Below are 24,734 nucleotides of genomic sequence, written 5' to 3' on the forward strand. Positions count from 1 at the left end.
GTGTCGCCTGATCAGATGAGCTGTTACCAGGCTGCGCTGGAAACGTCAGGCTGGCGCGGTGCTGCCCGGGCCCTCCCCACGGGCTGTGGCCTGCGGTGAGAGCTGGGGGCCGCGCAGGGCTGCGGGCACAGGGGCCCGGGTCCGGGGCCTGGGGCGGCGGCGCCCGGCGGCCGCGGGGGCGGGGAAGTGTGTGGTCACGTGGCGGGGTCACGTGGTGGGGGAGTCGGGCCCAGCAGCAGCAGTAGCCGCCGCCGCTGCTGCTCTGGCAGCGGTGAGAGACGGAGCCGGGCGGGCGGGGGAGGGCGGGCGAGCGGGGCGCGCGGAGCCGGGCGGGGGAGGAGGAGGAGGAGGAGGCGGCAGCCCGGGCACGGCGAGTGGCCGCTGCCCGCCGCGCCGAGGTGAGTGCGGGGCGGGCCGGGGCGGTGCGAGGCGCAGGGCAGCGGCGGCGGCGCCGCGATGGGGCGGCGGGTGGGGGGAGCCCCCTTCCTCTTGTGCCCGGCCCGGCACCGGAGCAGGGTGCGGCGGGGCGGGCCGCGAGCGAGGGGGCCGCGGCCGTGGGCGGGCTGGGCGCTGTGCGGGGCCGCCGCGGCGCTCCTGGGGCTATTTTTCTTTTGTTCTGATGGGGCACCTGTGTGTCTGTGTGTGTCTGTGTAAGGGAGAGAGAGCGCCAGCCGCCGGGGAGGCGGCTGAGGGCGTCGGGGAAGAAGTCCATTTTGTGCTGTGGTTATGGAAGACCTTCTGAATGTGTATACATCCTTTATTTGGTCATTGCTCCGGCGTGCCTCATTCACAGTGACCTGGCTAGGGAGCCACAGCCCCTTTTTCTTCCTCCCTCCCCCAGCCAGTCTCAAAAACTAAAGGACAGGCGATTGGCCGGAAAACCTGATTTTTCCTTTGTACCTGTGGTTCGGGATGCACCGAAATGCTGGTGGTGGGACGGGGACATTCCTCTTCCTCCGGCTGCTGGTGCCCCCCTCCGGCGCCCCCCGCGCGGGGCGGGCGCGGCCGTTGGGGTCCGGCGGCGACCGTTAGGGTCCGGCGGGTGCGGCCGTTGGGGTCCGGGAGCGCCAGGCTGCCTCCTGCATCGCCTGTGACCCTCCCCACGCTGTGTCGCTGCTAATCTTATCTTACTTTTTTGGCCCCCCCCGCCCGGAGAGGGGAGGGAAGACGGTTAGGAAATTTAGCCAGTGGTATTGTAAAATTTGCCGAGTGAATGTACCTCCTTTACATTCTTTTGTGTTGTCTCTTTACATCATATGTTTCCGTAGATGTCCACATGTGTACATGTTTGAGCGCCCTGGCTTGCTATAGCTTGGGTAAAAAGTGCAGAAATCATTTACCAGTTCAGTACTTAATTTTGAATTAGACATTAAAACATACAATGGAAACGGCTTTATGGGGTCAGAATGAAGGTCCATATAGCTCCAAATCCTGTTTCTGAAAGTGCCAAATAGCAGATGCCCAGGAAACAGTGACAACAGGGTGAGCATGTAGTGAAGCTTTGGGAAACCAGCCAGGCCTCCAGCAATTTGAGGTCAAGGGACTTCCAAAGTTAGATGTGATGTTTTAGTATTTAAGAGCATTTTTTTCTTCCATGACTTAGATTTATATGTTTCCAAAAAAGAAGTAGACAAAAGCCTCCGAATAGAAAAAAAATCTTTCTCTGCTTCTTTAAAAGTATAACTGTAGTCATATCATTCCTGTAGGCAATTCCATTTTACTAGGGTGAAATCTGCCTGTCCAAGGATTACCGATTCATGAGCAACATACTGTGTTTCTAAATAGGTTAGGTAAGAGGTATGTACAACTGAGCTTTTCACATATATGGGAGCTGTAAATGATCAAATTGTTTCTTAATGGCTGTCTTTACAAATTGATTGTGAAATCTGAGACACAGAACTTAAAATATCTGTTTAACGACACTCAGCATATAACCTCAAAATAGCAAGTACTCTACCATAATACAATATTGACATCTGTAGGGATGATTGTATAAATATGAACCTTAAGCCCCTAGCATCTAACTGTATTTAAACTTAAAGAATTAATTTTCATAAAAAGAAGAAATGTATTAATGGAGCAGGCTTCTTATTACATCAGGATTTCTGGTAAAACTATTCCAGTAATACGATCACAAATTTTCCTGTAATAGTAAAATCATGGTGTTTCCCGGGGGATGCTAGCTATCGACTTGATCCTGCAGTCCTCATTCAAGAAATAGGAGCTCCTGGCATGTAGTTAACTGAATTGCTCTTATAAGGAAAGTTTGCAGGAGTGGGCCTCATTTTTCATAGGCAATATGAATGTCAAGCAAAGCAGAACTGCTTTAAAAAAGTTTGCATATTTCCTCCCTGGATGGAATCTTAATTGGGAGGTCATTATCAGTTTTGGGGCTGAAAAGAAGTAGTAGGTTGATGTGTATAGATAGATATTTAAAAGATTGAAAATAGCTTAGAAAACTGACATCTATAACTGTTGTGAATGACTTTCAGGGAAAGATTTTTTTTATACAATACTTCCTGCTGCTTCTAGCAACAGATTGTGGAATTTATTCTCATGTAGTCAATGGATGTTTATTGTAAAACCCTTACAAAATATGTAACTATTCTTTAAAAAAAAAAAAGTAAAACCCCCCCCCTCATTTTGTGAACTATACTGAACACATGGACAATATAAAGTATTCATTTTTTTTCAGTAAGTTAGTGAATAGATTTTTAAATGGTTTGCTCATAAGCTTACACCAAGAAAATTGTTGCAGTGTAACTCCCATTAGCCCACTGAATCATATTTTTATCACGAAATAATGACTGATTCAGCTGTACTTTCAAGCAAAATTAGCTTTGTTTATAACTATCCTCTAAAAAAGTTGTAATTCTTCTAAGATGCATAAATACATTTTTTATATAATTATTCGATCATTGTCTGCCTGCGATCAACATAAGAAACTCTGTAAAAGGGCCTAACAATAAAATCAGATGTTTAACTTCCATCCTTATGAAAAAAACACAAACTCATGTTTCTGTTTAGTACAGGTTTGCGTTACACAATTTTTGCTTTGTTTAATGATGCGTGAAGTCATTTCATATTGTACCTTCCATAGTTGGGTTGGAAGCTAAGCTTGAGCTTTGTTAGGTAGAACAGACATCTCTGCTTAGTGGCAGAAGGGACCCTGCTGAAGACTTAACCCAATTCATTGATGAGTTAGAGAATGATTCAGGACAGGCCTCTGTTAAGGTGATTGAAGTAACAGTGGTTCATGCCCTCCAGTTCAGTTACCAAGGAGCTTGGCTGCTAAGAGAGTTTGTACAGATGTCTCTTGATATTTATTAGGAGGGAAAAAAAAGGGGATTTTGAATAAGTTATTTGTATGGCCAGGCATCCTTGTATCTCCTTGGTTTCGTTCACTTTCACTCTTCCCCGTTGCAGAGCTGATCAGAGCTAGTGATTTGGAATCTTGCATTTCATTTTTTGACTGGAACTATTTCTTCTCCATAAATGTCCTATTTTTGTAATCTATACAGTAGCAGAACAAACTCTTGATACCAGAGGTGTGATCTGCACACTCTTAAATGGTTGTTTTGCAACTACCTCTGTCAATTCTGGTATTCAGATGATTATCACTAGTTATATTACTGGTGCATTTTAATAGATAGTTTAATTTAGGACTTGAGATCCTCTATATTGTGTTGATACTTTCCAAAATAGCACAGAAAACATTTTATTTTGTTTTTAATTCAAGCAAATACATTAAAGCATTGTCATTTAGGCATAAAATACAGGTGGGGAAATACACAAAAGTTTTGATAATGGAAGGGTTATTATTTAATTTGTTTAGGAACTCATTGTGTATGATACTTTCCAGACACATGAGCTCATATAACTTAAGTTGTAAGCCCTTTACTAAAGGGAACTAAGGCACATACTGTAATGAAATGTTTGCCCATGGTCTTAAAAGTGTAGTCAGTGATTTCAGTTGACTCCATGGAAAAACAGGGCCTGCCTGTAGCTGGAGTAGGGTCTAGACTCTAGTTAGATCTGTGTGGATTTAGATTTCTTTTGCACAGATCTAATATCAATATTGAGGTCCAGGCGGAAATGCAAATATATTATGTATTTCTGCCTAATTCTGTGTTCATGACCCAACATCCTTACTCTTGTGTGTGTGACTCTTATTTTGATCCATGTTTATGTATTTGATCCATTATTTCTATTTTGTGGGGTTTTTTTAACTAATGCCTTTGTTTACATTCTTTTACAGTACTTAAAAATTTAATATCTTTTAAATGGCCTCTGATAATAGTTTTCGCTTTGTGCTTATATTCATGAAAGACCTTAGTATTCCTCAGCTGCACGTCAAATCGTTGATAGCTATAATATATCAAAGCTGGTCTGGAGAATCTCCCACTGGAAAACTGGGCTGTTTGTATAGCGTGGAGTCCCTGTTTCATTTGTGACTGCTGCCTTCTGCATAGCTTCAGAGCTAACAGATCCAGCTGGGAGTCATACACTTTCCTAATATCCTGACTAGTATCCTGAGTTCAAATTCTCTCCAATGTCCTTGTCTAATGTAAAGTACTCTTTGCAAAACATCTATTTGAGGATTAGCTCTCCCATTAGAATATAAGCGATTTAGCACTTCTCGATACTAGCATCAGTCCATCCTGTCAGTTCTTCCTTTGCTTTGTATGTGTAGTGGAATAGATTTCTCTCCTTTGAAGACATTCTTCTCATTAAATATTTGCTGAAATGAACATCTTGTCTGCTAAATGGATTTCTAAATAAAAATTTCAAGTATCTCTTGTTTTATTAGTTTGAATAGTTGCAAAGTAAAATTTGGAAGGAGACCAAAACCTGATCTATTTGCGTGGCCATTTAAAGAAAATTACTACAAATACTTTACCAATAATATTTTATCAATGGTACCTGGCTCTATTTAAGGAGAAGAAAAACATAGAAAGGAGTCATGAATTTTGGACACAATATGAAAGAAAAGGGAGCTTTTTCTATGTATGTTAAGAATACTATAGAAGAGCAGTGGTTTTGAAGCTAATTAGCAAATAAAGTTGTCATGAAAAACAAAGGTTGTCTACCTGCTGAGATTCTGATGGGTCGTAGTCTACAGAGGGCTTTTCAATTGGAGAAAGACCATGGATAATGAAACTTTAAAAATGTGAGAGAAAGAGCTCTCATTTTTATTCTGTCTTTGAGCAGTATCTAGTACAGTGGGACTCTGATAAACTGAGCACAGAATCACAGAATCGCTGAGGTTGGAAGGGACCTCTGGAGATCATCTAGTCCAACCCCCCTGCTCAAGCAGGGTCACCTAGAGCACATCGCACAGGATTGCATCCAGGCGCATTTTGAATATCTCCAGAGAAGGAGACTCCACAACCTCTCTGGGCAACCTGTTCCAGTGCTCTGTCACCCTCACAGTGAAAAAGTTTTTCCTCATGTTCAGATGGAACTGTCTGTGTTTCAGTTTGTGCCCGTTGCCTCGCGTCCTGTCGCTGGGCACCACTGAAAAGAGTCTGGTCCCATCCTCTCGACACCCTCCCTTCAGATACTTGTACACATTAATAAGATCCCCTCTCAGCCTTCTCTTCTCCAGGCTAAACAGGCCCAGCTCTCTCAGCCTTTCCTCATAAGAGAGATGCTCCAGTCCCCTAATCATCTTTGTAGCCCTTTGCTGGACTTGCTCCAGTAGTGCCACATCCCTCTTGTACTGGGGAGCCCAGAACTGGACACAGTACTCCAGATGTGGCCTCACCAGGGCTGAGTAGAGGGGGAGGATCACCTCCCTCGACCTGCTGGCAACGCTCTTCCTGATGCACCCCAGGATCCCATTGGCCTTCTTGGCCACAAGGGCACATTGCTGCCTCATGCTTAACTTGGTGTCCACCAGCACTCCCAGGTCCTTCTCAGCAGAGCTGCTTTCCAGCAGGTCAGCCCCCAACCTGTACTGGTGCATGGGGTTATTCCTCCCCAGGTGCAAGACCCTGCACTTGCCTTTGTTGAACTTCATGAGGTTCCTCTCTGCCCACCTCTCCAGCACCTAGTATTGTTACTAATGTTATTGCTGCTTGTACTTGATAAAGAACAGATGTCCCTATTCTAATGGCATGGCAGAATAACTTCTAGGAAATCCTTTCAGTTGTAAATAATTTAAAAAAGACATCCCCAAAACTCTATGTGTTTAAAATCCGAGAAAAATACACACACAAATAGAGACTGACTTGCACAAATCATCTCTTGAAGGTATTACAAGCTATGGATAAAAGTTAATGTTATATGGAAAAATCAGAAATTTTATAAAGCTATTTTTAAGCGTTAGGTAAAACTTGAAAGGGGAAGTGCATTCAGCTAAGGGAGAAGTAGGAAGAGTTATATATTTGTGGTGTCTTCCCTAGCTCTCATGAGTGATATAAGTATATTAAGAACTGTTACTGTATAAATATCTTGGCTGCCATACAAATGCCCTACATAATGTTTGGAAATGAGGAAATTGAACAGTGTAGGTGTTGAACCAGCTTTAGATATTTCACTGTCCTTTTTCCCATGCATAAGAATACAGACCTAAGTATAATATATCAGGTCAGACCAAAAGCGTTTTGACATCTGTATCTTGATTTTAACAGTGGACAGTAGCAGATGCCTGGGAAAGAGTATAATAGGGCAAGAGATAGTGATACTTCCTCCAGATACCCAGCTAGCTTCTAGCAGATTACAATTTAGGGGTCTCTGAGCAGATGTTTTGGTATTTAATCATTTGGTATTTAATACTTGTAGTGAATTTATGCACTCCGGCTTTGAACCCTTGAGATCTTTATCATCCACAGTGTTCAGGGTGCAAGAATGAGAGAAGTGTAAGTGCTCACTTTTTAGATAGGCTGTTGGCAACCTTAAAGTTATGATTCTATCACTCCTTGCGTTTTACGTGGTGTAAAAGTCTGTTATTTTTAATTTGTAAAATTTTATGTCAAACTTGTATGGGTGAAGTTAACTGCTTGATATGTAAAAATGAAATGTCAGTACTTGTGTGTGGACTTTCTTATTTACAGAAAAATATATAAAAAGAACTGTCTTCTCACTTTTTATAAAGTCCGATTTGTGTGCCATATCTGTCTGTCTTACATTCTGGATTTCTCTTGAAATGGAACCTGAAAACTACTTATAGCCAGTTTTGCTTTTAGATATGGATTTTTTTTAAAGACGACAGAGTTCATATCTGTATATGAATTGTATCTGTAGAAACACTACAAGTGTAAAAAGCTTGCTTTTGAAAAGTAATGGCCAAGCTTGAATGTTTATAAGAATGAAGAAAGTTTTGATTCAGACTTTGAATGTGCAATTTCTGCAGTGGCAGAGGGCAGGTATTATACCTGTCTTTGTCATGGGGTGATCCAAAAACATTCTAAGACATTCCAGAGTAATTTGGAAATAGTATGTAATGAAATGGCGCTCTCCTATATTCATTAATTGATCCAACTTTCACTACACCTATAACAAATAGTGTCTATAAACCAAACAGGTTTGATTTGCCTTTCCAGTCTTGGATTGCTGTGGAGGATGCTGAGGACCATCCTAGTTTGATGCAGACTCATCCCTGGCTTGGCTTCCTCCTCCTTCCTCTTAAGTTTTAGGTTTTGGTGGCAGATCTTTAAGGATGTTTTCTTTGGTGCATAAGGCAAAGGATCCTTTATGGCAGTGTATTGTCTTTTAATTCTTCTTGGCAGAAGAGAACAGAAGATGGGGATGTGGCTCTCATCACCCAGTAACTCTTTACAAAATGAATTAGATAAAGCAGTAAAAGTGGTTGAATTCTAGGAGAGAGATTTAAATAAATGCATTTGAATGTTATAATGGCATGGGAAGCTATGCAGTGAAAATCTGCTATCTTAGATAAATGATCAAGGGATAAAATTAAACCAGCTCATTTTACAGGTGTGGGATTTGGAACCACTTGTAATTTTTCCCAATAGGCGATGAAGATGAAAAAAAGAAAGGTTAGAAGGATGGGGGAAGGGACATGGTTCTTCAAAAGATACCTGTAGTAAGTCCTATTATGGATTGTAATAGGCTGCCATGAGCAAGAATTAGTGTGTTTCTCATAACAACAAAAATTTTTGTGCAGCAACAGGGTTCTATTAGAAGCAAATTTGAATTATAGAATTAAGTGACTTGGTCTTTTTCCTCTGAGTTGCAGGCCTTCCAGAGGTAAATGCTTCCAAATTCTACCAACCTGTTTGCAGAGGAAATGCTCTTCTCTGTCTTTTTACCAATAGAATATCTCTGTGGAACATGTATTAAATCCAGAATACTGTAATATTTCCCACATTATTTCCCAATACTGTCTTGAAAAGAGAATTTTTGGGTTTTAGAGTCTGTTCACTGGACATAGAGTAAGATTCAGGAAAGTATGTTGTATAAAACAGTATAATTTGAGCTCAATATTAGCGCTAGGCATATGCCTATGCATTATTAGTTCCTCCCTGATGTTTTCATAAGCTTGTTTAAATACATCTTCGTATTAATAAAGAAATTGGCATGGAAATTACTGTTTCTTCAAAGAAATTAAATAATAGATCAATGGTTTGAGAATAATATTGTAGCATGGGAGATGAGGAGAGGATTATATGGGAAGTTCTCATAAGAACAGTTTTGTTTTCAGTACTTGTTGGGTTTTGCAATTATTATGTAGAGAGCAGGTGGTCGGAATAGTACTAGTGCTTGTTCTGGGCTGAAAGTGACCAATAATGGCTTAAAGATTTCTTAAAAGATACTGTCCTGTTCTCATAGGATGCAAAAGTGAAGATTCTTTTGTCACTGTCATAGGGAAGTTTTTCCAAAGGTTGGATAACTTACTTAATTCTGTCTTCCACTTTCCCCTCTGGAATCTGGTTTAAATACCTCTGGTGTGAGGAAACTTCTAGCTGGTTTGGAGAGAAAGTATTTGTGATTTAATTGTTTAGAGCTGTGGTGACAGAACAAGCTCTTGTCTGTTTTTAAAACAGCATTGCTCACTGAAACTCCGGAAGTACCGGGAGAGCTTTGTTCCCTGTTTTGGATTTGAATTAGTATTCTTCCTTGTTGTCCCAGGATGAGAGGGAAAAATGAGAATCTTTATTGGTGGAAATGACTAATATTTTCTTTTAAGTTGGACAGAGAATAAAACCTCTTCTAAAACACTCAGGTGAAATTTGCACGGGAAATGATAACCTCGGTTTGATAGTGTGTCTCCAGGAGTAGATCTGCTACCAGTTATCCATTTTGGTTAGGAAAAGTAAGAAGATAAGAAAGATATGATGGGATAGATGTGAGGATTTGGATCATCTTGTTTCTTCTCCACTTGTGTTGTCATGGTTTTGACAGATATTGCATGATGACTGAGTGTCCATACTGATGTGGAACTGTCTATTTGTTACACTTAAGTTTACTTCTGCTTCGATTAGTTGGTGAGTAGACTTAAGATTTCATAGCTTTCTGAGCCTGACCTACCCAGGTTCTTGGAATAGCTTTTCTGCCTTGGAATGTCTTACAGGGTTTACATTATTGCCTTTTTCACTGGCAGGACTAGTGTGGACGCATGCCTTGAAAATATCTTTAAATGCTGATAGTGCTTAGTTCTGTCTCTATTGACCGCCCCAAATTACGTTTTTGAATGCATTTCTCAATGTGTGGGGTGATAACACTATTGATAAGAATAGACTTGAGATGATGCAGGTTGAATGGAGAGAGCACTAGAGAACATAGTAAAGAGTATATAATCAAGTTCACAAACTCAGAGAAGCTATATGGTTAGGTTTTTTTTACAATGATTACAGCAACTTATTTCCATCTTTTCTGGTTATGAGTTGTGACCCTACTTCCTGGATGCTAACATTGTTATTGCCCTTGCCTTTATTGAAATTTAGAATTCTGCAATTCTGCTGCAAAACTAGGCAAGACTGTATTTTATTATTGTTTCCTTATTTCCTCTATACCTGTATAGCAATTATAGCCAGGAAAGAAATCTTAGGTTTTTGTTCTAAAGCACCTCATTATGTAGTTGATCTAGAAATCCAGCCTGAAAATTGTTCCAACTTAAAAAGAAAATAATTGCACACATGCTTGGCTGTACAGCAAGATCTGTTTTTAAAAAAGGATTCTGTCCTGTTTTCACTTAATTTTAATGGCCTTGGGTTTTATCTTCATTTGAGAAATCTTAATGAATTTTGAGGTCTCATCCAGTCCTTCCTAAACAGATAAATACATGAGTCCTCTGCATCAGATTTCAGAATAATTGATGTAGGAGAAGCTCCACTTATCTGCAAGATAACCTCAGGTATTTCAGTAATTCCTGGTGTGTGTTCTAAGTGCTGCCTCTGCTTGTTTGGTGTTTACTGTAATGGTGTCTTGTGATGGGGAAGGTGGAGCAGACTGTAGGAGATTGCCTAGATATAACATTAAAAAGCAACTGCAATCCCAGGTAGATTAGTATTCTGATGAAATTTGATTGTTTTGTTTTTTTGAATGAACCTGTGTTAATGTGAATTAACAGTTGCAATTGGGATTTATTTTTGTTGTGCATTAGTTGATGATTACAGCAGCAGTCTGGGAGTCAGAACTCCTGTACTTTTCTCCCAGCTCTATCACAAGCTTCTGTATTGCCTCAAGATGTTTTAACTGTCTTTTACTCAGCAGTATAATGGGAATAATGTTCTCTTCCTACTTCCCTTTTGAGCACTGAGACTAATAGAGCACTTTGAGGACACTGAATAGAAGATTCAAAGTTCAGTGTAACATATAAAAAAAAATCGTCACGCATTTGGAAATGGTTCAAACATACACTTAACTGAAGATGAGTAGGTTAGGTTAAGGTTAAAACAAAAATGTGCAGAAAAATGGAGGGGGCAGAAATAGCTCTAAATACTGTTAAGCGACTCCTTGTTTGCTTGGTCTCATGTTGATTCTTGAAATTGTGAGCTCTTGGGGGGTCTTTTATATGTCTGTAAACCACCAGACAGCAATGATGCTGGAGTAATGATAACTTGAAAAATAAGATTGGTAAAAAGGTGCATGCCTGGATAAGGTACCTGTGTAGGTCACGTGACTGGGCATATCTGCTAAAGCACTGATGTAGATGGAAGACTCCTCCACCTGTTTGTAGCAGATAGTGAATGAAGAAAAGGGTTCAGAGTACTGGTGAATTAATATGTGGTATGTTGAGAGTTTGGAGAGATAGCAATGATGAGTTTGTATTGATCAGTTATTGGCAAGGGTGTGTATGAGATGGAAAGGTTGATCGGACAGTCTTAGTGCATTTCTGTTCCTCCCGTATCATAGTAAATGTATCTATAGACTATTCAGCTTTATCCAAAGAGATGCCTTTTTGTCATGGGTTTTTGAGTAAAGATATAGAGGATTTCTCTTTCACAATCCTTTAGAAATGTCTGTTTATTGAAACAATGTGAATAAGGCATGAATGCCTTGAAAAGTCTCATCCTACCTGCTTGGGAGTGTTTCTGGCAGACAGAATCCCAGTTCCTGTAACAACTTTGTCTAATACTTATTTACTTAGCTAATATTCCTTGAGTTTATGTTTGAACAGTATAGCATGTGGTATGCAAAATAATTTATTCATGTCATAGATTTGTTAAGACCAGAATTAAGCATTAGGGTCATGTAAACTTTTGCACAGCACTGTCTTTGCATTTTATGTGAAGAAGTTGAGCACTTTGGTTGAGCTACAGCAGTGCTTTTTCCAGAGAAAGTAGTTATGGGATTTTTCTATTGTCATTAGACTTAAATTCATGATACAGGTATAAAGATGGTTCCTTCACTTAGATAACTGTTGATTGGTCTGTTCTTTTCCTGCCTGGAGTCACATACCTTGCAAAAAGAAGTGTACTTCAAGACAAAAAGGCAAAGATAAAGTTCTCTAGGTCACAGGGAGGAGTAAGAAAAAGCAAGAAGGTCCTTATTTCTCATGTTGATGCCCATCAGTGCTTTGGTACAGATGGTTATCCAGAAACGGTGGGGGGGAAATGTCATTCTTTCATGATAATTTTCCTTATTAGATTTCCCAAGTTGTGGTGCAAGGCTTCCTGGGTGTCTCACCTTGAATTGTTTGCCGGATCTCTTTGCAAGGTCTCTTGTTTGCCTATCTTTCTCTGTTTTGCATTTGGAAAGGCTTATTCTCTGTCTGCAGAAGTTTACTTGCCTTCTCTGAGTAGCTAAGCAAATTCAGTGGTTTCTCAGGGATTTAAAATTTGTCAAATGATGATACTACTGTCATATTTCCTACCTTTTTTTCTGTGTTGTTGAGATTTCCCTTCAGGACAAGCTCTTGTGGCTGTGCTGTTGATACAGTGCATTGTTCCCCTAAGTGAGACTGTTAAGGCTTGTGCAGTCTGCATGCGCTCTGATGTTTGCCAGGTGGCCTGTACCACTGCACTCATAGCCTGCGGTTTAAGCTTTTCTTGCAAGGTATTTCAAAGCTGTCTATTTGAAAGAATGGATAAGTGATAATAGGGAGGAAGAAGTTGCAGGAGATGCATACTTCCATACCAAGTAAAACTCGCAGAAATGCACAGTTTGTTTGGCAGAATTAGGATTATGTAGTGTGTTTTGCGGCACACTTGCCATGAACTTACAGCAGAAGACCTTTTGTTCAGCTTTTTAGAAAATTAGGAACATTTCAGACACAGAAGTCTAATGTTGATTTAGATAAAACACTATTAAGACAAAAAGAAATGTTTATAGCCACTGATCTGAAAGCCAAAATATCTTTTATTGTATTGAGGTTTTCAGACTTAATACAGACAGGTTCCACACTCTCTAGTGTTTGAAGGCTCAAAGGCTTTAAGAAACATTATGGTACCTCAGATTGTGAGAGTTATTTCTTATATGCCCTAGCATTCATTCATATGGAATATCTTGTGCATATGTTTTCTGATATTTACAAACAAACTGGCCAAAAGCTTAGATGTTCCTGGAGTAATTTGTTTAGTCTGTGTTTGATTTTGTCCTCTAAATTCTGAAATCCTTTACTGATGAGTCTAATTATAAACAAGACGTTCCCTCATGCTGGTGATAAGTATAAATCTGCCTTGGGACAAGTGCCTTTTTCTTAAAATGATGTGGAAAGCTTGAAAATGCTGCAACAGAGCAGCTTCCTTCCAATAGAAAAAAATGTTTATTGTCAGTGGCTGGTTATATCCTTAGTATAATAGAAATTGATTTCATGTAGGGTAATATAGTCATAACTTCCTTCAGTCAAATACCCTGGCTCTTATCTTGGTGGCTAGAATCAGCAAAGTATCTTAAAATGCTCAAGCTATGAACACACTAAGACATACTTTGCTGAATCTTGGCTTTGATTAGTTGTGAAGACCATTTCCTGCTTTCCATGACTGTTTTTTTAATGCATGTAAATGTTTTATTGTGCAGAAACAAAAATGAAATACACAGAGATACTGGTTATATAGACAGTTTTTCAGTTGGTGCAGGCATATTGATTGTCAAAGTAGTATTTTTGTCCAACCTGTCCCATCCTCCTGACCCCAGTCATGGTATATGATTACAGTAATAGCCAAAAATGTGTCTGGAAAGAATCCAGCATGAAGACAACATGCTCTCTCCTCTCAGGAGTTTGCTATTTTATTTATTTATTTTTTTAACAAATATCTATTGTATACTTTTGTCAGTTGGGTCTTTACAGGAATAATATGAAAGGAATGACTGCCATCTTAATTTTTTCATCACTATTTAATCTCTGTTTTGCTTGGTTATTTGTACTTTGAGTTCATATTGGGAGAAGAGAATATGTTATTAGAAAAACAAAGTGTCTAATTTATTGAGACAGGATTATCTTGCTTAGTGGATTTTATGAATATGTCATTTCTCATGTCAAATGATTTAACATTTCATTGGAATGCTAATAAAAATGGCTTCAATAACTTTGATTTATTTTTAACTCTTTTGTGCATGTAACAGTGTCTTACAAGTGCTGTTGCTAGAATGAAAGTTACAGATTCTTTTTTTTCCCACCTGTATCCTGACTAAGCTAATTAATTAAACATCCTTTAAATTAGATGCAGATGACACTGTAGTATGTATGTATAGGCTGCTGCCCTGTTTACTCAGCGTGGGAAACTGATACCATGTTTGAAGTCTGGTTTAGGCCTTTTGCCTGAGAGCTTTAGCGTCATATCTTCAAAATAAAACTGCATAAATCTTGCACGTTAATCTAGTGCTCTCTTTCCCCCATGAGCCTACAACAAGGGCCTGCCTGTTTTCAGTGTGTTCTTGACTGACCTCATTGTCCCAGAGGGAAACTTGCTTCTTTTGTCTCCGCTTTCCTTTTACAGGGATTCCTTCTAGCTCTGTCATCAGCTGTATCACTGGAGTAATGTTTGTAGTGACCTAGTGTCTCTCAGCTGGAAGGGAGCAAATTAATCACTGGTCAGGTTGGAGCCAGCTTCTAAAGGTTGGCCCGTACTGCTACAGTATGACACTGCAAAGTTTGACAAATAACTGTTTTGGGTTTTTTTGTGCAAGTAGATTGCTTTGATTAAAATTTGTGTGTGTGTGTATACGTGCTGAAATACTGATTTCAGCACAGCTTCTCTGTTATGAACCTGACATGCATGTATAGCTCATGCCATGTGCATCCATCTGAAACTTCATGTAGGCTGAGTTTCAAGGGATTAAAAAAAACAAAACAAAACTGTTCTTTCCTGAAATTATAAAGAAATAAAACCATAGTATATCTAAAGGGCTTTAGCAGACAAATTATATCAAAGTCTAGCTGTGACAGTTTTTCTTCTTTCCCTATACCTGATAGAGGCTACCACTGCTCCACTGCTGAAACATTAAAAGAGAATGTGTGCTTGCATGTCAGGCGCTTCAGGTTGTAGTTTGACTTTTTAGGTCAGTCCTTCCTTTATTGTCAGCTTTTAAACTGAATTTCAAGACCTTTTGTGTCGTAGTGATGGAAGTGCAGGTGTGGGTCCTTAATGGAGGTGGAGCCTTTCTGACACTACCAGAGCTAAAAGTTCTCTTTACTGTGACATCTTAGAGGGAATTTACAAGGTAGTTAAAAATGGTTGTAGAAAGGTACTTATTTTTAACTGCCACTTTTTGTCTAAATCTATTATAGTATGTTTACTCTTTAGTATGACTTGTCAAATTGAATTTAAATAGCTTTTCTAATAATATAAATATGCATTGCTTTTTTTTTTGATGAAGTTTTAAAGTATGTCAGATCATTGAAATGGAGGAAATTGCTGGGTAAATATTTGGATTCAGTTTGCTGAAGGGGCAGATCAGCTTGCAACAGATTTTCTTCATTAGGCATAGGCAGAAAATTGTATGTTTATTTTGGTATAGTTTACATTGGTTTTTCTTCTTCAGAATTAGAAACTGAAAAAGTGTGTTTTCCTCTTACAAAACATAATAAAAATTAAATGCAATGTTGAGGTCAACTCCACTCTACTAGGGATGTTGTGACCAGAAACAGTCACCTCACTGCACTGGCTGAAGATGAGACTTCCTTTGTTTAAAAATATCAATTTAGTTTTGAATGCAAAACATGATTAATAAAGTCAATAAAACATCTAGTGTAGTTTTACTAGTAACATCTAAATTTTGTAAAGTTTGGATTTGTATTTAAATGAAATTTTAGTTTCCATTTAAACTGACTTGACACGTTTGTGAGTTTAGAAGATAATACTCAAATACAATCCTTAAAATATTACAACATTGTTTTTTGTTAGCCCCAGCAACAGTGGCAACATTGTATTTGACTGTCAGCAGTGGCAACTTCGTGTTCTAGGCCAGATTTTGTAACACCTAAGTGTACCTTGTATACTCCCAGTGTTACATATTTACATACAGCATGTGCCAATGAAACGTGTGTGGTAGTTTGGAAAACATCTGGTCCAAGAAATGAGGGCCATTTTCCATTAACATCAAATATGAAAATCATAAATCTGAATAAATGTGTGTTTAAATTATGTAATTACTTAAATGTGAATGTATTATAACATTCCAGTTAGCAAAAAGAAGTATCATATTTGGGGTAAAAGCTATATTTACTTGCAAATCAACATCAATTTAAGGTTACTATCTAGTGATAGACTCTCTTTTTGGAAATGAGTAGAAATGCAAAATAAAATTAAACTGCACATTTTAATCAAGTTTTCTTCCTTGATGATTGAAATCTTAACTATACTTGGTTATTGTAAATCATTTTGAATTAATCAGCCTAGCCTGTTTATCCCCCTTCAGTGAACTGGAGGAGAAGCATTTTGACATAAGACGTATTTCACCAAGTAATGATGCATGTTTTTAAATATGAGAAGAAGAAAGCAGAATGTTGGTTATGGCTTTTCCTGTGAATCCAAAACAGGTAAATTTGAAGCACAATGAAAATAGACAGGAAGACATCAGATGAACAAAGCTGAATGTGTGACATGGTCTTAATACAGGACTGGGAGGCAGTAATTGTAAATTCTGACTTCTTGCCTTGATGCAATCTTGCCCTTTGATATTAAGAGAAATGTTCCAGCACTATCTGATGGGGAAGTTCCCTGGTGCAGCTGAGCCAATCTGACGTCTTGCTGTTTCTGCAAGGTCTCCCTGTGCCGAGTCTTGTGGGTCCTGCCTGCTCCTTTGCTTCAGCTCTGACACTGCTCTGACCCTTCAGTGAGTTCATTCAGCTCCCTAAGCTCACTGAATACTACTCATTTTTTTGCATATGTATTTTCTGATGTTTTAGGAAACTGAATCTGCCCCGTGAGGATCAGACAGGTGCCAGATGGTGAGCGCAGGAAGGAGGGCAGGATCTGGGAAAGTAAATGGGAATGGCTTTGGGGGAGCTTGGAAAGGGGTGGAAATTAAGAAATCTTGCTGTGGCATAGGCTGCTCTGAACAGTTGGCTTATCTTGTAGGCCTGTACCTTTAGTTTCCTTGTCTTTTAAAGCAGATTCATACTTGCCCATCTTGCAAAGTTGCTAAAATGATTTTGTAATGTGTATTCAAGACATTGTAAGTGGCAAGAAAGGGCTTATAGGAGCAATGCTACCTTTGTATATACTGTAAGTACTGCTACTTTTGCCATTAAAGTTTATTTGTTAAGATATAAGATATTATAAAGGCATTGAATGTAGATAATGGTAATTCTGTGAATCACGTCAGCTCTATCACTTAAGAGGAAGAATGTCAATGTCCATAAACAGGTGGCTGTTTCGCCTTATAGCTCCGTGCCTGCATGGATGCACTAGATGAAGAGGTAATAGAGAAATATGTGAAGTTCCTATATGTAGAAAATATTAATAGATTTCACTGTCAAATTTAAATAAAATACTTCTGAAAATACTGTTACATAATTTGCACATGTTAAGGAGAGACTGCATTTTATTTAAAAAATAATGAAAGAGAATGTGGAAAAGTGAATATTTTGAGTGTAATTAAAGTGCTGCAATAGGAAAAACTTAGAGGTTTTTTTTGTTGGTGGTGGTTTTTTAGGCCAAGGTACTGTCACTTTGTCATGGTGCCATGAAAAATTGTAATTAAAGATAATGTTAAGGCCTTATTTGCTATCAGAGTAAAGTGGCTTAGTGCCCTGACATAGATAAATGGTTTTCTGAGAAGGTTGTTCTTCTGTTGTTGAAGAATGATGCAGCTCTCCTAGTATTAATAATTCTGTGGGAAGAAGGGGGCTAACTGTTTGAAACACAGCTATGAGAAGCTCAGTAGCATTTCCATAGAGCAAACCAATGTAATTATATAAGCTTCTTTTGAAAGCTGATACGATTTCAGTTATTTGTAGCTCTGCTTCAGAGCAAATAATAACAAGTGTTGAGCAAAGGAACACAGCAGATGACCTGCCTCAATCCTGATTTCCTTCGAAGAGAAAATAGCAAATTTTTGCTGAGTGAGTAGCTGCGTTAGAGTTCATCGTCTTTCTTGAGTAAAGTCTGCAAAATTTCTGTGGAATTGTTCAAGAGCTCTCCTGATGTTCTTTCAGTTCTCTTCCCATTTATCTTTTGCAACTGCATGTGGCCATGGAGAAGATAGACTTGAGTTTCCTTTTAGTCATTTAAAGCCCTGGCCAATCTAGCATTGTCTTGTTTTAATTTGCCATTGATATTGCTCTCTGTAAGATGTATTTCTTCATCTGAAATGAAATTTTGTGAGCATACAAATGCAAACTAAAGCTCAAATTACTGTTTTGTGAATTAAATTCGTAAAAAACCTGCATTACTGGGTGTGATAAAAAGCAACAAATATCAATTTAACGTATACAGTAGAATATTCTGGATGAAAACTTTAGATTATCATACTTTAATCAACATCGGACATGCAAAAGGAGATGATGCATGGTGTTTGGCAATACTATAAGTAAATTTGAGATCCGTATATGATATTTTGTTGCTCATATCAGTTAAAGATTACGCAAAGTACTTTGCATCAGGTGCTAATTGCAGTTTAGCAACTAAAGAAACATCTGCTGAGTTAGGTGATACTATAATTTTATTAGTAGTTGTCCCTTAAAGGAAAAAAAAATCCATGAATCTTGTTTATACTCTCTCCCGCCTGTTTGATATCCAGTAGCAAAAACAAACACACTTAATACGTGCAAGAGGCTTAAATGGACCAGGCAGGCATTACAGACCACTCATAGCTGTCTTCGAATTCAGGTGAAAAACAAAGGTTGAATCTCTCTTTTTACATGGATGGAAGGTTTACATGTGTAAGGGCTTTGTTCATGTGTGGTAGGGATGGACAGGAAAGGATGGAATATTTGTTTTAATTTATTTTTTTTGTGGTTATCCATCAGTAAAATCATGTTTACTGCCATTGATTATGGTAGATGGATTAATATAGTAGTGGAGTATTTGGGAAACAGGGAATATTTGGAAAATGTATTTGTGACAAAATACAAATCTTTCAGATGAATTAATTTTTAATATTGTTATTTCCTGCATAATAATCATATTTGGGAGTTCACTTTTTTCAAGATTATAATGGAACATGTATCCATTTGCTGTCTATGTTACAGTTGTTAGAAGTATATTTAACATTTTTGGAACAGTGTAGGCCATTTCCTTATGTTCTTTTACTGTTTTGCAGTTTTGTTGATGCACTGAAATGACATGCTGGAACATGTTATGAGTTGATTACTCACCCTTCTCCCAGGAAATCCTGGAAGCCTTTCCACATTCTACTTTGACCAGTGGCGCAGGCATTAAACAGCCCCTTCTCCATATGGACGCCCGGACAGATAACAGTAGCAGTAGTACTGTTGTTGCTGCAATGGTCTACAGTCATAGGCAAGACAAGATATTTAAGTGTAATGTCCTTTTCTAACATATCTTTATTTAAATAAAAAAAAAGGTTGATTTCAGGCAAACAAAGCTTTCTTTGAATTATATGCAAAGGATAACTTAAAAAAAAAAAGCAAAACTTTAAAAAAAAATTTCACAATTTTAATTAACTTTGTCACCAGCCCAATATAGGGTTGGTAGGCTGACCATTTGTTGAAATCAGCATCTGTATGGCATATTATTTGAGGTTTTAGAACTCACTCAGTAACTAGGTTTTCCCGTATTTATTTTAAGTTTTTAATTTCTTTCAATAGTTAGGAATGTAATTTTTTGTATTCTGACATGGTAATTTCTGGTTGTTCATCATTTGTCTTTGTTTCATGCTCTCATTCTGTGTAACAGTAAGTGCAAAGTAATATATCATTTTTGTGTTGGGGTAGAATTTTCTTAAAATGACATCCTTGAGTTACTTAATTTCAGAGGTTTTTTATCAGTTTTATCAAATATATATTTAACCTTGTTGTCTAACTAATTTTTGGTTTATGCATCCATCTACTAAAGTTCAAAGCTGAAATGTCCCTTATAGCAGCTTTTCTAATGGCTATTTCAAACAAATGCTGAAGGGTTGATTTCATTGCAATTTGATTAATATAGATAACAAAAAAAGCATACAGTTTTCTCCTAGTAACCTCCTGTTGCTCTGTGGTCTGTGGATAATACATAGTTAACGGATGAAGCACTGAGGTATCATGACAGCATTAAATATGAAGGAGTATACTGTCTTATGTTCCTTGAAACTAAAAAGGAACTGGAATATACTGATCCTCTTAAGCTTTAGAGTTTGAATCCCGAAGAAGATGTTTTCATGTAATTTGTTTTAATAAACTTTGTGAGCTCAAGGGGAACACTGACACTGTAAGATTAAAGATGCTACCTTGCCAAGCTGCTTACCAGAAAAAAACCAGCAGCATATTCCTCGAGCAATTTACAAGCAGACTTTTCAATACAGCAAAGGAACCTTCAGTACAGATACGGAGTTTTATAAAGGGAACAGCCAAGGTGGATTATATATGTTACCAGATTTTCTTTCTGTGATTCTTATACTTTTTCACCCTTGCAGATAGACATAAAGAAATAATATTAAATATAATAAGTATTGTAAGTATTTGCTGCTGAACCTCGTACTAACAAACAAAGAAGGACTGGCTGAAGATGTGAAGGTCGGAGGGCAGCCTTGGCTGCAGTGACCACGAGATGGTGGAGTTCAGGATCCTGCGAGGAGGAGGCAGGGCACTGAATAGGATCACAACCCTGGAGTTTAGGAGAGCAAACTTTGGCCTCTTCAGGGACCTACTTGGAGGAATCCCATGGGTTAGGGCCCTAGAAGGAAGGGGTGTTCAAGAGAGCTGGCTAATATTCAAACATCACCTCCTCCAGGCTCAAGAGCGGTGCATCCCTATGAGTAGGAAGTCAAGCAAAGGAGATAGGAGACCTGCATGGATGAGCAAGGAGCTCCTGGCAAAACTCAACCAGAAGAAGAAAGTACACAGAAAGAGGAAAGGGGGACAGGCCACTTGGGAGGAATATAGGAACGTTGTCAGAGTATGCAGGATGCGACGAGGAAGGCTAAGGCCCGTTTGGAATTAAATCTGGCAAGAGATGTCAAGGACAACAAGAAGGGCTTCTTCAAATACATCAGTAGCAAGAGGAAGACTAGGGAAAATGTGGGCCCTTTGCTGAATGGGGTGGGTGCCCTGGTGACAAAGGATGCAGAGAAGGCAGAGTTACTGAATGCCTTCTTTGCTTCAGTCTTCACTGCTCAGGCCAGCCCTCAGGAACCCCAGACCCTGGAGGCAAGAGAGAAAGTCTGGAGAAAGGAAGACTTTCCCTTGGTCGAGGAGGATCGGGTTAGAGATCATTTAAGCAAACTTGACACCCACAAATCCATGGGCCCCGATGGGATGCACCCACGAGTGCTGAGGGAGCTGGCAGATGTTATTGCTAAGCCACTCTCCATCATCTTGGAAAGGTCATGGAGAACAGGAGAGGTGCCTGAAGACTGGAAGAAAGCCAATGTCACCCCAGTCTTCAAAAAGGGCAAGAAGGAGGACCCGGGGAACTACAGGCCAGTCAGCCTCACCACCATCCCTGGAAAGGTGATGGAGCAGCTCATCCTGGAGGCCATCTCCAAGCATGTGGAGGACAAGAAGGTGATCAGGAGTAGCCAGCATGGCTTCACCAAGGGGAAGTCATGCTTAACCAATCTGATAGCCTTCTATGATGGAATGACTGGCTAGGTAGTTGAGGGGAGAGCAGTGGATGTTGTCTACCTTGACTTCAGCAAGGCTTTTGACACTGTCTCCCATAACATCGTCATAGACGAGCTCAGGAAGTGTGGGTTAGATGAGTGGACAGTGAAGTGGATTGAGAACTGGCTGAATGGCAGAGCTCAGAGGGTTGTGATCAGCGGCGCAGAGTCTAGTTGGAGGCCTGTAGCTAGCGGTGTCCCCCAGGGGTCAGTACTGGGTCCAGTCTTGTTCAACTTCTTCATCAATGACCTGGATGAAGGGACAGAGGGCACCCTCAGCAAGTTTGCTGAGGATACAAAACTAGGAGGAGTGGCTGATACACCAGAGGGCTGTGCTGCCATTCAGAGAGACCTGGACAGGCTGGAGAGGTGGGCGGAGAGGAACCTCATGAAATTCAGCAAAGGCAAGTGCAGGGTCCTGCACCTGGGGAGGAATAACCCCATGCACCAGTACAGGTTGGGGGCTGACCTGCTGGAAAGCAGCTCTGCTGAGAAGGACCTGGGAGTGCTGGTGGACACCAAGTTGACCATGAGGCAGCAATGTGCCCTTGTGGCCAAGAAGGCCAATGGGATCCTGGGGTGCATCAGGAAGAGTGTTGCCAGCAGGTCGAGGGAGGTGATCCTCCCCCTCTACTCAGCCCTGGTGAGGCCACATCTGGAGTACTGTGCCCAGTTCTGGGCTCCCCAGTACAAGAGGGATGTGGCACTACTGGAGCAAGTCCAGCAAAGGGCTACAAAGATGATTAGGGGACTGGAGCGTCTCTCTTATGAGGAAGGGCTGAGAGAGCTTGGCCTGTTTAGCTTGGAGAAGAGAAGGCTGAGAGGAGATCTTATTAATGTGTACAAGTATCTGAAGGAAGGGTGTCAAGAGGATGGGACCAGACTCTTTTCAGTGGTGCCCAGCGACAGGACGCGAGGCAACGGGCACAAACTGAAACACAGACAGTTCCACCTGAACATGAGGAAAAACTTCTTTACTGTGAGGGTGACAGAGCACTGGAACAGGTTGCCCAGAGAGATTGCAGAGTCTCCTTCTCTGGAGATATTCAAAACCCACCTGGACGCAATCCTGTGCAACGTGCTCTAGGTGACCCTGCTTGAGCAGGGGGGTTGGACTAGATGATCTCCAGAGGTCCCTTCCAACCTCAGCGATTCTGTGATTCTGTGATTGTGCTTTTTATGCAGCTCTGAAGGTATTTTGTGAAGTATTTATTAAATGGAAAAATAATTGTAGTAAAATAGGTTTGTCTAAATATATAGCAATTCCAAATGTAAGAGGTAGAAGTCACTGTGTGTAAGATAGCTTTAAAATTTCAAGTGAAAACTATATTCTTCATGAAATGAGCTGTTTCCTTTTATATTCTTGTTACTTTTGGCTAGAATCTGCAAACATGATGGAATCCTAAGGAACTTACATTCATGTTTATTAAAAGACAAAAAAAAAAAAAGCAACTTGTGTGCATGAGTGTTCACAGGAGTATGACCTACATTTGTCAGATTTATCAGAGAAAGCCTGATAAGTTAGACATCATCTACTAAGTGCAATCATATTACTGTCACAAATCCAAGTTTTAATAATTAAGTGGAAAATGTATGAAATTGACATTCCTCATGAGTAGGTTCAGCCTTTCCTTTGGCTATTTTGAAAAGTTTACCATGTTCACCTGAAGATCCTCACACTTCTTGGTAAAGGCAGTAAGATGATACTCAGTAATGGGAAAAAAAATCTAAATGAAGAACTCTGGTGTTTTTTCTCTGTTTAGACATGGATAACTTCAGCTCTTTGTGTATATTTATCTTCTGTGTCTAAAAGGTATAATCTGCTAGGATGAATCTTCACTCTTGGTTTTGACACTTCATAGATTCTGAGACCGGGCTTTATCAAAAAATCTTGTAAGCATTGATTAGATTATGAAAGGTGTTGAGAGCTTAGTGTTGAGGAAGAGAAAAAGTTGGGTCTGAGAAGTCTGGCAGTTTTTTTAGCAAAACTAACCCCCCCCCCCCTCCAAATTTTGCATTAAAATTTAGAGCATGTGTTTACTTTCTTGGTGAAGGCTTAATGTTTGCTCAAAGGAAGAGCATCCTTCATAACTTTGAGATTATAATCAATTAGAAGCAAGCACTATCTGGTCATTGCAGAATTGCACCATGAAGTCTAGCTGTCTTAGGATGTTACTGCATTAAGAAATGGATACATCAATACAATGTAAAATGAATAATTTGCATATAAAAAATGTTATCTGCCAAAGGCTTGCTCTTCTCAGATTGACAAAACTGAACTGAAAGAATCAGCTTCCCAACTAAATATTGAGTTAATGGTAACAGAGAATTTTATATTAAAAAATAAATAAATAAATATATTTTTTGAATTCTCTCTCTTTTCTCCCCCCCCCCACATTGACAACAATCAAGTGAAGTTCTCTTAAAATAACTTATATTGCTCCTTGAGTGTGCTTTTCCACAGTTCCTGAAAATCTTTTTCTCTTCCTAGGTTTTGTTGTTGTTTTTCTCCAAATGCTTTCAAGTTCTTGATTCTTTGTCCTATTTACATAATGAACACTTGATGTGGGGTTTTCAAGCATCAGTGATAAAAGTCTATAAAGAAATGCAGACTTATTTTTTGATTTCAATGTTTGTAATTTTCCCACAAAGTGTTCCAATATTTCCTACCCCATATATTTCTTTTTGTTCCTCTGTCAGCATCTAGACTGCTGGGCATAGTTCTTTTCAGTAGATGGAGAGAGTACAGCAGAATCTACCAATGCTATTTTTCTTGAATTTCTTTGTGACTCAGCCTAGTTTATCTCCATCAAATAAAACAACTTTACGGTATATAAGTGTATTTTTGTTTATCCATCTTCATCTGTAATCATTTTAACAAATGTTTTTTCTATCATGTCTAAGAAAATAGAGGGGAGACAATTCTCCATAGTTGTCCCTCCACTGAGCACCTTTGGCCCCAGCAATCTCTATGTATTTTGGACTTTTCTTAATAGAAAGGCTGCAGTGTTGAACTGTTATGCAAGAAGAGCGATAGTGCTGTTTGAGACTACAACATATTGCTGTTTCTTATCCTCACTTCAATATTTTATATTGTATGTACCTAAATCTCTGAT

General features: G+C 39.4%; 1 protein-coding gene across 4 annotated transcripts in view; it reads left to right on the forward strand.

The window, feature by feature from the left end:
- The first annotated feature begins 222 nt into the window (after nt 1-222).
- The window catches only part of TULP4 (TUB like protein 4), a 171,805-nt gene continuing 147,293 nt past the window's right edge, over nt 223-24,734 (forward strand). Inside the window, exons 1-3 of one of the 4 annotated variants that reach the window (XM_067293611.1) lie at nt 17,880-17,917; nt 18,595-18,683; nt 19,117-19,336. The gene's annotated coding sequence lies outside the window, so the exon portion shown is untranslated. Of the gene's footprint in view, nt 272-317; nt 399-17,879; nt 17,918-18,499; nt 18,684-19,116; nt 19,337-24,734 lie in introns of those variants that run through there. The other 3 variants (XM_067293610.1, XM_067293613.1, XM_067293612.1) reach the window with 3 other exon arrangements.

The sequence above is a fragment of the Apteryx mantelli genome, chromosome 3, assembly GCF_036417845.1.
Source record: "Apteryx mantelli isolate bAptMan1 chromosome 3, bAptMan1.hap1, whole genome shotgun sequence".
NCBI lineage: Eukaryota > Metazoa > Chordata > Aves > Apterygiformes > Apterygidae > Apteryx > Apteryx mantelli.